The sequence below is a fragment of the Theobroma cacao genome, chromosome 4 (genome assembly GCF_053813885.1).
Source record: "Theobroma cacao isolate CCN51 chromosome 4, ASM5381388v1, whole genome shotgun sequence".
Taxonomy (NCBI): Eukaryota; Viridiplantae; Streptophyta; class Magnoliopsida; order Malvales; family Malvaceae; genus Theobroma; species Theobroma cacao.
In genome coordinates this window covers 35,724,757-35,738,661 of record NC_142642.1, presented here as the reverse complement: position 1 = coordinate 35,738,661, position 13,905 = coordinate 35,724,757, and the positions used below count along the sequence as shown (strand labels likewise).

Below are 13,905 nucleotides of genomic sequence, written 5' to 3'. Positions count from 1 at the left end.
GCAATGTACTTCTGCACGATCCGTAAATTGGGGTTCAAATCGAGTGCTGCGAACCCTTGCTGAATAGCCCTGTCGATGTTTCCCAACTTGAAATATTCTTCCGCAGCTACTTTAGCTCTGTGAATTGAGATTGACAAATACCTTGAAGACGAAAATCGGCCATCACAACACAATTTCTTCAAGGAAAGTAAGAAACGATCTGATATTTGATATCTGAAATCTGAGATCTAAGATTTGTGAGATAAGGGAACGGTTTTTATAGTGTTGGGCAATTTGGCGTTGAAAAAAAGCTATCTTGTTTGGTTAGCGTCTAAAGTAAGCTAAAGCAAGTGATCAGGAGTTGCGGCTCGAGAACGGAAGGCCGGGAGAGAAACCCAGGAACCATCGTGGAAGAGAGGTGGTGCGGCTCGGTTAGAGTCCTAGCCAGACAAGCGGGGAAAAAGAAGCAGGCTGAGGTTTCAAGGGATGCGTTTATCACTTGATAAAACGACACCGTGTGGTAGGAGAGAAATAAGCTTCAAGAAGGAAACGACGTCATTTCACTCATTGCAAGTGATTAAAAATAAACGACGTCATATTCTTTGCTGGCATTTCTCCTTAAACTATACGAAATTTTTATTTTTTTTCTTTTTATCGTGATGAACTCTATGATTTGAATTTAAAATTTCTACTCAAAATGCATCTTATCTTTCTTACTTGAACCAAAATTCAATTGGGTATTGACTGCAATAAGAAATTATGATTGAGAATAATTATAATTAAAGATATTTAATTGTTATAACAGACTACTTTTGTAATCTTTTATTTTTATTTATAAAATATTAATTATTATAATTTTTTTGTTTTACCATATATAAATATATATATATATATATATGTATTTATATTTTAAACACGTAAAAAGGATGGATTAGAGAAGATAATGGGACAAAAACGATCCAGCCAACAACGGACATCAGGCTTTCAGGTATTTAATATTGAAAGAATTTCAAAATGTTAAAATTTGAGTTAGGCATTAGTTTTTCTAATAGTGGGATCTAATCTCAACATATTATGCACAAAACACATCATTGCTACAGTTGTTCACATATTATAATCTGTTCCTGTAGACATTAATTTTCATTGCTCAAACTCGATTTAGGGTTAGAAACTCCAATTGGATTGTTTTCAAGTAAAAATATGCTAACTCCTTTTATTGGAATAATGTAAAACCGAAAAAGAACCAACTACCGTATAAAATTCGATTTGTTTCGTAGTCAAACTAGTTTTTTATTTTTTGACAAAACAACCCTTCATCAACATTCTTTACTTATTCCCCAAATTTCTCTCTGGAGAAAGAATAGATCCTCAAAACAAGACTTCAAGGGGAGCGGGGAAAATCAATCATACGCATCGCTCTAATCATTAGAGCTGAAGACCTTCTCTGCGGAAGGCAAAGACACCGAGCTACTCATGCAACCATAGGCTCCTAAGCATTAAAAAATTTTACAAAACCAACTGTGTCCTCTTACGTCTAAAAGAGAAAGGCATACAAAAGGATTTACATGATAAGCGAGAAAAACAAAAAAAACAGATTAATAACATTTCAAAAGGACAAATATGATACGCAGGCATCCGAGTATACCCCCATCACGATATAAAGAAGAAATCCTCCATAGAAATTTTTATCTACCGTAACAAGTTCAAACTATAACCTATACAGCCAACCAAGATACAAAGCCTCCCCCTATCCTAAACCGCAAGCAAAGGGAGAAATATATGCCCTAAAAAAACAAGTAAGACAAACCAATCTATCAAGACATCCCTGGCAGCAAGAGCGGTACGAGGGAAATCCAAGACAGATTAACATTTGAAGCCGTGGCAGACTGACAGCACAATGATAAGAATCAGGGCAATAAGGATACCCAAAACAATCAATTTTATCTTCATATTCTGAAGCCACATCTTTCTTCTCATCTTAGTTCCCTGCTGCCTAAAGTCTTGTACCTGTAATGCAATATCAAATTAAATGTATCATATTGTGCATCTTATGTATATCAAGTTAAATGCATCATACTGTGCACCAATATACAAGGCATAAAGAAACCATAAAAGACAGTACTTAAATTAGAAAAGCAAAATTGATCAGAATTCTAGTAAAATCAATTTTTAAAAAGATAAATAATAATAAAATTAAAAATGAATTAACGAGGATAACAACAAATAGAAGTATCATATGGATTATTGACGGTGAAGCAAACTCCATGAGCATCTTGTCTACCGCGCAACCTCCTCCATGGTTGAGCACAACACAACTGCCAATAGCATTTGCCCTCATTGACTCATTGCCTGTGCCAAATAATTAAAGCTGAACAACTCAATACTTTCTTGTCATTATCTTTTAATATATCTTTAATTATCATTCATATATATCATTGTGAATAGTGATGATAAATTTAAAGAAAAAGTCATGAAAACAAGCAAAACCCGTTACTCACGAGCAGACAGAAGATCTAGTGTAAATTAAAAACAAATGCTAGAGTTAATCCTTTCACAATATTTATGACCCTTGACATTGTTTTCCTTGAACTTTCCACATCACTGCAATGGAGATCTGGTCCTGGAGTACCCAAACTTGTACATCTTACCGTGGAAATCAATTATCATAATCAAATCACTAGGCACCCTACATGACTGATTTATGTAATGAAAATTACACTAGTACAAAAGCTACTAACAGAAACATAACTAACATTTCTCCACAGGTGTTGAGATGTATATTGTACCAGGATCCGATCCCGGTGATATCTCTACCAATGATTTCCTCAGAATTTGGAACATAGACTTCAAATTTTAGAAAGTATATACAACATTGAATAGAGATTTTGATAGCAGCTAACTTTGAGACAGCTTTATGAATGCATCAATTCCCCCACCAAGTGAGCTACCATTGTCTCATCTCTCTCTAAGTACTTAAACGTATGCCTGCATCAGGCATTATGCAAATGTAAAAAAGCTTCCACTTTTGCAATTTTCTTTCCTATTCCTCCTTTTTGGTGGGTGAATAGAGATTAAAACTTTTATATGACAAAGGCAATGAAGTGCAAAACTGATCAGCTTCTTTAAACCTCTCACCTTGATTCATTTGTACCCTTCACTATAGATCGTCTCAAAGTATTTAGATAATCATGTCTTGTACTTTTCCCACAAACCACTCCAATGAAGACCGTGTCTCCTGCACCCTTAAGTTAGAGGATAGCTGCCAGCAACATTTCAATAGATAATGCTTCCTTAACAAGGCAATTCAAATCATAGCCTAACATTTATAAATGGGACAGAAACATGATTCAGGAGAGAACTACATGGTAAGTGAATCAAGGCCCAAGAAAAAATGTACCTTTACATAAATGTGTATACAACAATTATTGCAAACAGCTCAGCAAAAGTTGGCCAGAACTAGATATTAGCAGCATTACTTTTAGCACAGAAACAACAAGAGTAATTTAGGCTAAGATATGAGTAATGATAAAAGAGGAACGTGTATAGTCCATTATTGGACTTCTGCTTTTCCAAGAAATCACACTTAGGGTTTGCTATGTATAAAAACTGACAAATTATATTCCCTTTAACAGCCTTATACTACTACACATGCACACTTATGCAAAAAATAAACATATGATAAATTGTGATTCAACCTCTAAGTGAGAAAAACCGAATAACAAACCTGAAAGACTTTGCAGCGTCAATGATATCGCCCAAGTAAACATCATTTGGGAACATCTGGACAACATGAGCAAGCATTTGATAACAATTGAAGAATCAAAAGGCACGTAGAACTGATATGGATCTTCTTTTGCAAGCAAGTATTGGTTTTTCAATGCCTGTTTAACTTGAGCCAAAACTAAAGAATTGATATTGAAATAATGAATAATCAACCAACTATCACCCATAAAAAGAAATATATTATAGTAACTTTTGTGAAAATTTTATTTTTTTTTCCTTTTTATTTTTTTAGTTTGATTGTATCAAATCAGAAAGAAAGTGAATAACTGCAGCACCGATACAAACACTGAAGCAAGCAAAACACATAGTTTCTTAATACAATAACCTCTTGAACTCAGAATTCAATTTCAAACAAACGAAAAAGACTTACAAAATATATAACACCAAGCAATTTATTTTAACAAAATAAAATCTGAAAGCTTAAAGAAAACGTTCATTGCCTAAAAAACCCACATCAGAATATTCTTCAAATAATTTGCTTCAATTTACTCTGTATATTATATTATGGATTGATGATGGTAGCATTTTAACTTGGAATGCTTAATCATAATTGTGATCAATTATGAAATTGGACTGACACTAAAAATCAAAATCAAATTGAATCTAAAAAAAGTAACAAAATCAGAACAAAATAAAAACTAACTACATATTATTCATAAAAAAATTTTAACACATTCAAAATGAATCTAATCCAAACCAAACAACTTCATCTTCATCGAGTCTTTCTTCTTTTGTTGTGATCAGATAAGAGAGTTTCCCAAGCCTGACGAACGATCTTGAAAGCACCATCTGCTGCAACTGAATCATTCTTGTCCGGATGGACCAATAGTACCACTTCCTTGTAGTGTTTTCTAATAGTCGCAGCATCAACTACGGCAGAACAATCTTCGATAAAAAGAATGGAGTACAGAACTTTGGTATCGTCTACCTTCATTTTCTGGCAAAGACTTAACATAGAAGCAAACTTGTGAATCAAATAGGCGGCAATGTACTTCTGCACGATCCGTAAATTGGGGTTCAAATCGAGTGCTGCGAACCCTTGCTGAATAGCCCTGTCGATGTTTCCCGACTTGAAGTATTCCTCTGCAGCTACTTTAGCTCTTTCAGCAGCAATCTCTGTGAATTGAGATTGACAAATACCTTGAAGACGAAAATCGGCCATCGCAACACAATTTCTTCAAAGAGAGTAAGAAACGATCCGAGATTTGATATCTGAAATCTGAGATCTAAGATTTTGTGAGTAAAGGGAACGGTTTTTATAGTGTTGGGCAATTTGGCGTTGAAAAGACGCTATTTCGTTTGGTTGGCGTCTAAAACAAGCTAAGGCAAGTGAAAAGGACGGTCGGGAGAGAAACCCAGGAACCATCGTGGGAGAGAGGTGGTGCGGCTCGGTTAGAGTCCTAGCCAGACGAGGAAGAAAAAGAAACAGGCCAGGGTTTCAAGGGATGATTTTATCACTTGCTAAAACGACACCGTGTGGCAGGCGGGAAATAAGCATTAAGAAGGAACGACGTCATTTCACTCATTTCAAGTGACTAACAATAAACGACGTCATTTTCTCTCAAAATTATTCAAAATTTTTTTTTTCTTTTTCTCGTGATGAACTCTATGATTTGAATTTAAAATTTCTACTCAAAATGCATCTTATCTTTCTTGAACCAAAATTCAATTTGGTATTCATTGCAATAAGAAATTATGATTGAGAATAATTATAATTAAAGGTATTTAATCGTTATAACATACTACTTTTGTAGTTTTTTATTTTCATTTATAAAACTAGAAAAATACCGACTCTACGCGACAAGTTTGTAAATTTTATGAACAATTGATGTTAAAAGTTTTGTATAAAAAATTTAAATTAGTAGAATCAAGAATTGTTTATTAATTTTAATAATTTTTAAGATTATTATTGTTATAAATTAGTTAAAGAAAAATAAATAAAATGATGTATTTGTTCTGATGCGAATGTAAAAAGATTAATTATGTTATGGTAAAAATAATACGCAGTAGTGGATAAATAGTTAAACAGACTTTGTTATGATAAAAATAATATACAGCAATGTATAAATAGTTAAACAAATTGTGTTAAGTTATATATAATTTAAAAGGCCAAAATAAAAAGTATGAACATTTATTGGAAAATTAGTGAAAATTTTGTTACCAACTTTATTGACACATCAAGGCAGCTCTTTCTTAGTGACAAACCTCTGAGACCAAAGAATGATATGAATTAAAAGTTTACTGCTTCTTGGTGAATAGTCTTGCTTCTTTAGGGACAAAATGAGATTCAAATGGCTTCAAGAAATTTCGTAAAAATATAAATTAACAATTCCAAGCTGAAGCACATTTCACAAGGCCAATTGTGCCCAAAACCTTAGTTCTCATATCTGGAGCAAAACCCTCAATGTGATCTTTCTCTTTTTGCAAAACACTTGGAGATACAAAGAGAGGTAGTTCTTGATTTCCACATCAAAGAATGTGTGCAATTTAACATCATAGACAAGTTAAAGGGAAGGGAAAGAAAAAAAAAATTAAGGAATGGCATCCATGACCATTTTTTTCCTTGTAATTAATTAACACTTGCTATTTAGTACTTAAACTGCAATGAGTATAAATATTATATGACTTAATCTCCCACTTGAAATTGCCCAGGGCCTCAGAATATAATAGCTAGAAATGTCATTGTACTCAATCATTTCATCGTTGACAGCAACTTACAAAAGCCAAAATGTATGATATAATCATAAAATACTAAGATCTCGATAAAGTAGTACAACAATCACAAAGCAATTGTACCATTGCAACAAAATATACCTCAAAGTACCATTCTTTGAAATTTTCATCCTTAGTAAAAGAGAGACCCAAACCAGTCTCCTTCACTTCCTTCTTTTTTCCTCCTAGAATATGAACAACACATCATTTGCAAGATTAGAAATGGCCATACTTTTATGTATGCATTAACAATGGATCCTAACAAACTTGAGCAAACCAAAAAAAACTTACCACCGACAGACTTTTTCTGCTCCCATCTAGCCATAAACTTCAAGTACTGATAAAATAAAACATAATTTAGAACAGTTAAAAACACATTCTAGGCTTTACGGTTCTTGAAAACTATCCTCCAGTTTGCCAAGGTGTTCAGCCCGCAGGAACATCCGATAACCATAAACCTACATCCAACAATACTGGTGCAACTAATAAATCTAAATAGGAATTTAAGCAAACATTAAATATATTTTATACCCCAGAGATACTATTCTCCATGCTCTAATGCCATTTTGTTTCCTTTGAAGCATATGCTAAAACAATTAAACCAAAAAAACAGAAGTAGTATGCATAAATGACTGTCTAGCACTTTTTTGAGCATTTAAAAATGAGTACAGACAGAATCCCAAACCTAGCAATGCGAGCGGGATTTGTTTCCTGCTCATGGGTAATTTGGTTGGTAAGCACCTAATAGCTATTTTTGTGTCCCTAGAACCATTTAAGGATCTTTAGTTAATGTTTACTGATCTCATGATAACATACTTATCATCAATTATCATCCCTTTGGTATGGACATAAATCATGAATCTGCAAAACTTTTGAGCCAATGCTTGTCAAAATATATAAGAAGTAATTTCTAGAGTTAACCCAATACGGATGACCAACGAAAAAAAACCAATCCATTAAAATTGTGTTCTTTGCAAAGTTTTGGATACCCATAAAAAGTGTTTTCTGCCATGATTCGCTATGAATGGGCTATATATCTAAGCTCTGTTCTGTTATAGAGCACTTTATATTTTAAATGCGCATTCTTTGCTTGTATTTAACAAACATTTTAAAAAATATTATGTATTTACAGAACTGAGGTAAAAGATAGAGATTGATTAATACTACAAAATTATGCAAGTGCAGCAACTACATAGTAATTAATCAACAATTAGTCTAATTTTTAGTCTTTGGTTGTTGCCAAATTAAGTAAGTAGTCATTGTTAAATCTGAGTATACATTCTTTTGAAGAAGTTCTGGAAAGCCTTTGACTTTTGAAATTTTTATGATGACATCAAATTTGAGTTTGATGCTACCCTTGAAAAAATAATTATATATTCACAGCATTGTTGACACAAAAACAATAGTACACACTTCATACAGAAGGTATCAAGAACATGCCATTGCCCTTTTTTATTTTTGTATAATGACAATCCAATATCTAAAAGATTCCTTCTAATATGAAGCAATAGAAAAATATGTAACAATGTGTACTTATTAAAAAAGAACCAGAGCTTCTTTTGCCAAGGTCACTTTTAGTCCTCAACTGAGTTTCCTCTGCTAATGATTCATCCATTTTTATTTAAGATAAGCTTTTCCATTGATGCAGAACTTCTCAATTCAGAAAACTAACCCAATATGGAATTTTGAGACTAAAAATGATGTAAGTAGTTGTTACATTCACAAAGTATTTTGTACATTCTAATCATCTTTTTAGAGAACAAAAACGTTCAAAACAGAGGAACCCATATCTATTGAAATAAATCATTTGGTAAACTTACCTGAAGCAAAGAAAAATTACTACTCAAATCATTTTCAACTGGTTCTTTCAATCCATTCTTTATATTATCTGAAAAAATAAAAAAAAATTTTACTGCTCTGAGCTTAAATATAGCCATAACGTTCCAAAATTTGTCTTTTCATACACTTATGTGGGCTGTGACTCGAGCCCACCTATGTTTAATTATATTGGAACATAAACTTATGAAATGAAAAAGAATCATTTTTGCATATTGAATATATATCGGGAAAGAAAAGTAACAATTCAAACTGCAGAAAACCATCAATGATCATCATAGCAAGATGTTGATGAGATTGAGAAGACTGACTTGTAACCTTAGCCCGTCTTCCAAACCCTTCGAATTCCATAATCTTAGAAAAGTCCACCGGATAATTCAACTCCACTGCAGCCATCGAAACTCTCCATTGCATTGAGTCAAGGTGTTTCGACCGTAAATCCATTCGCTGACAAAGGCCCGATTCCATGCACAGACCAAACCTTTCTTCCATGCACCGGATGAATGCCTAGAAAGACGGACAGAAGCTTAGAAAGACACTGGCAAATCCCAAGGCAATCACCAATTTACCCATGAGTTGGCTGCTGCACAAATAAGAAGGGTTAAGCTCTGTGATTGAGCATGTCCAAAATCACATATCCGTGTTGATCTCGGAGAGGATGATGACCGTGCTGAAGAACTTGGAAGTAGCATCTTTGATTAGGACCGACTTGGGATTGTGATGCCTGAGTCGGGGCGGTGTGACCATGAAAAGGTCGATAGGATCAACAAAGGAAAAAGGATCTGCAAGAAAGGGCAAGTAGAACTAAAAACTCAATAATACCCTTTACTCTTGATAAAATACCAGATACAGGTGTTGAATGTGGAGTATATAGGTAGGTAAGAATCATATATAGCTTAGATACCAATTAAAAAAATCCTTTGTTATATAATATATATCTATATATATTTTAAGCACGTAAAAAGATGAGACAGAGATGATAATGAGACAAAGATGATCCCGCCAACAACGGGCATAAAGCTTTTAGGTATTTAATATTGAAAAAATTCCAAAATGTTAAAATTTATGTTAAGCCTTAGTTTTTCCATTAGTGGCATCTAATCTTAACATATGATGTACAAACCCGTGAAGACAGTAGTGCTTCTGCTTCACATCATTGCTACAATTTCCCATATATTGTAATCTGTTCATGTGGACATTAATCTTCATTTCTCAAAACTCGATTTATACTGTTTTAAAGAGTTTGTACGATTAGAACTCAAATTGGATCGTTTTTAAGCAAAAATATCCTAACTCCTTTGATTTGAATAATGTAAAATCGAAAGGGAACCAACTGCCAATTAAAATTCGATTTGTTTCATAGTCAAACTACTTTTTTAGCAAACCATTTTGATTTTTTAACAAAATAACCCTTCATCAACATCCCTTACTTGTTCCCCAAATTTCTCTCTGGAGAAAGATTAGATCCTCAAAACAAGACTTCAAGGTGAGTGGGGGGAAATCGATCATACACATCGCTCTAATCATTAGAGCTAAAGACCTTCCCTGCGGAAGGTAAAGACACCGAGCTACTCATGCAACCATAGGCTCCTAAGCATTAAAAAATTTAACAAAACCAACCGTCTCCTCTTACCTCTAAAAAAGAAATGCATATACAAGGATTTACATGATAAGCGAAAGAAACAGAAAAACAGATTAATAACATTTCAAAAGGACAAATATGATACGCAGGCATCCGAGTATTCCCCCATTACAATATAAAGAAGAAATCCTCCACAGAAATTTTTATCTACCGCAACAAGTTCAAACTATAACCTATACAGCCAACCAAGATACAAAGCCTCCCCCTATCCTAAATGGCTAGCAAAGGGAGATATATATGCCCTTAAAAAACATGCAAGACAAAACAATCTATCAAGACAACCCGGGCAGCAAGAGCTGTACCAGGGAAATCCAAGACAGATTAATATTTGAAGCCATGGCAGACTGACAGCACAATGATAAGGATCAGGGCAATAAGGATACCCAAAACAATCAATTTTATCTTCATAATCGAAGCCACATCTTTCTTCTCATCTTAGTTCCCTGCTGCCTAAAGTCTTGCGCCTGTAATGCAATATCAAATTATATGTATCATATTGAGCATCGTATGTATATCAAGTTAAATGCATCATACTGTGCACCAATATACAAGGCATAAAGAAACCATAAAAGACGGTATTTAAATTAGAAAACCAAAACTGATCAGAATCCTAATAATTTTTAAAACCAACTTTGAAAAGGCAATGGCTTTACCAAAACACAATTAAGTCCTTGTTTCAGTTACCCATAAAATGCAGTTTGAATATGACTAACCTGTGAGCGAAGGTTCTCCGTTTTATCCACCAGCAACTCAATTTTCTCGCCACAATCAAGGACCTGGCAAAAGCCAAATGTTACTAACAAAACAACACACCACATGCAATATATCTGAAGTACTTTCAATTTTATAACACATCTAGCAACTTGCAGAAGCTGGATATGCATCTTATCATGTTTTAACCCTCAAACTACCTCTAGAACAGCTACAACATCAGCAGCACCCTATTATCTTCTCAATGCTTTCTATCATAACACCCTTGACTTCAGAAACTTGAGCCTTCACTTTGGCAAGTTTGCTGATCTCTTCAGGATGGTCCACACAATACTGCATATGCTCCTTCAATTTGGACCTATTATGTATAAAGAGCTAAGCATGTCACAAAGAAGTGAACAATAAATCTACGAGAAAAATAAAGACAGCTAAATACCCAAATTCTCTATTCACGCTATCCGGGGGAGCAGTTGCAGCTTTCCCTCCACCATATGTCTCGTTGAAGTCTTCCTTGACTCGTTCCAGAAATGCAATTGGAACTTGCCTGCCAGCAGATTCAACTGCTACTACACAGTAGGCTGCAGCACCAAATGTATTTGACAAAATGAGTATGAGAACAATTAAAGAAATCAGGATTTACGGCAATAAGCATTCATTTCCTACTAAAGCCACATTCAACAAATTCAAACCAGAAGTCAGCATCCAGATCTATGATCAAAACCAACATGTTTGGATAAAAAAAATAACCTTCTCTCCGTTTTCTTTTCTAAATGTAATCCATTATGCATATCATCGACAGCTTTAAAACTAACATCAATATGCACACACTTGTTAACACATGCACCCACAGAGAAGCTAAAAAGCAGCAGCCAGCTGCAATTGATCAATCAGACAGTGACCTGGATATGCCTCATCCATGGGTATTATTAGAGGGTGAGGTCCTTGACAAAACACGTAATTAACAATGTGTCGGCAGGTGCTGCTCATTTTACCATGTTTGATACTAGTTACGTCTTCACAAGATCCTTTTGCTTTTCAACATCATTCTTTACTACATATTAAGCATTCATTTGGTAACATCAGCATAGAACTAACTTCCATGCATGGTCCTTGGAACCAATCCAGATCCAAAGAACATATAGATGCAGGAATGGAAACATCAAACAGACATTGACTTTTGGGAGGGCCGGAAAAAATCAACATGAAATGCGGCTAGCTAAGGAAAAGAGAAAAGGGAAAAGCATAGAAGTAACAATTAAAATGAAACATATTTCAGACAAGAATGCTTCTCGTAAATTATAAATGGCATAATAACAAAACAAGCTCTCAAATTATGGTAAAATTCTCACTTAAGCCTTTATTATTTTATTTGTGTCAATCGAGCCATCAACCTATTATTTGGTGTCAACTGAGTCCAATTTAGATGGAAATGCTGACATTTCTAATGTCCCCAATTAACTCATGTATGTTGGAATAAGTCACACCTTTAGCGATGTCAGCATTTCGCATTCAAATTGGATTCATTTGACATCAAAATAATAGGTTGGGGACTCAATTGACGCAAACAAAACAATAAGGGCTTAAGTGAGGATTTTATCACATGTGAAGGGCTTATTTATGATTATGGCATTATAAATTATGTGAACCTTATGCTACATTAACCTCATAATTTTTAGAGTCATCTCATTAATGCACCCGAATCCAAATATTACCTCCATTTGTCTATCAAAATAACCGACAACCACCACCCTCAAACGATACAATATCCCTCATTATCGCAACTTTTCTGATTCATGCTATATACATTCAAATAAAACATTATCATCTCATTTAAACAGGAAAAAATAAAACATTATCACCCCTAAGTTACACATTCACACTAAAAATCCCCTTAATGATTTTGCTTCTTTTTATTGATTCATTTCACCAGACACTTATGCAGTAAAGATTCAGATAAACCAACACAACCACTCCAATGAAGACCGTGTCTCCTGCACCCTTAAGTTAGAGGATAGCTGCCAGCAACATTTCAATAGATAATGCCTCCTTAACAAGGCAATTCAAATCATAGCCTAACATTTACAAATGGGACAAAAAAATGATTCAGGAGAGAACTACGTGGTATGTGAATTAAGGCCCAAGAAAAAATGTACCTTTACATAAATGTGTATACGACAATTATTGCAAACAGCTCAGCAAAAGTTGGCCAGAACTAGACATTAGCAGCATTACTTTTAGCACAGAAACAACAAGAGTAATTTAGGCTTATAATCAATGGTGACTGCCCAGGAAAACAGGTTAAAGGTTCAAATGAGCCAAAAGAAGGCCAGGCAGGTTGCTGTTTCAGGTTAAACCTCTTCCTGTCAATAAGAACTTTGACTGAAAGTCTGAAAGAAGAATATTGGTTGCTAATAGATAAATCATGTGATGCGACCATAAATTGATGAATAAATGGATATGAATGGGATGTAAGGTTGTCTTTAGGGCAGATAGCAGTAAGGTTGAGATGGAGGTAACTTTCATTTTGGAAAGTAAAACACTAAGATATGAGTAAAGATAAAGAGGAAAGTGTATAGTCCATTCTTGGACTTCTGCTTTTCCAGGAAATCACACTTAGGGTTTGCTATGTATAAAAACTGACAAATTATATTCCCTTTAACAGCCTTATTACCACTACACATGCACACTTATGCCAAAATAAACATATGATAAATTGTGATTCAACCTCTGAGTGAGAAAAACCGAATAACAAACCTGAAAGACTTTACAGCATCAATGATTTCGCCTAAGTAAACATCATTTGGGAACATCTGGACAAATGAGCAAGCATTTGATAACAATTGAAGAATCAAAAGACACATAGAACCAATATGGTTCTTCTTTTGCAAGCAAGTATTGGTTTTTCAATGCCTGTTTAACTTGAGCCAAAAAAAAAAAAGAATTGACATTGAAATAATGAATAATCAACAAACTATCACCCCTAAAAAGAAATATATTACGGTAACTTTTGTGAAAATTTTGATTTTTTTCCCTTTTTTTTTTAGTTTGATTGTATGGAAAGTGAACAACTGCAGCACCGATACAAACACTAAAGCAAGCAAAACACATAGTTTCTTAATACAATAACATATTGAACCCAGAATTCAATTTCAAACTAACAAAAAAGACTTACAAAATATATAACACAAAGCAATTTATTTTAACAAAATTAACCAAAAAAATTCTAAAAACTTAAAAAAATG

General features: G+C 34.0%; 2 long non-coding RNA genes across 4 annotated transcripts; both read right to left on the bottom strand.

Moving 5' to 3' along the window:
* Positions 1-1,557: 1,557 nt before the first annotated feature.
* LOC108661785 (uncharacterized) lies at positions 1,558-13,899 on the bottom strand. 3 transcript variants are annotated; one of them, XR_016025774.1, is made up of 5 exons: positions 13,418-13,899; positions 11,100-11,241; positions 10,864-11,021; positions 10,666-10,728; positions 1,558-1,986 (listed from the first exon to the last, which is right to left on the bottom strand). It is a non-coding gene; the product is annotated as an uncharacterized LOC108661785 (long non-coding RNA). The 3 variants fall into 3 exon arrangements; XR_016025775.1 differs by lacking the exon at positions 13,418-13,899 and adding an exon at positions 12,817-13,382; XR_016025773.1 differs by lacking the exon at positions 13,418-13,899 and having other exon boundaries at positions 11,100-11,930.
* On the bottom strand, positions 6,332-7,559 carry LOC148763350 (uncharacterized). Its single transcript, XR_016025776.1, has 2 exons — positions 6,766-7,559; positions 6,332-6,659 (listed from the first exon to the last, which is right to left on the bottom strand). It is a non-coding gene; the product is annotated as an uncharacterized LOC148763350 (long non-coding RNA).
* Positions 13,900-13,905: the final 6 nt, after the last annotated feature.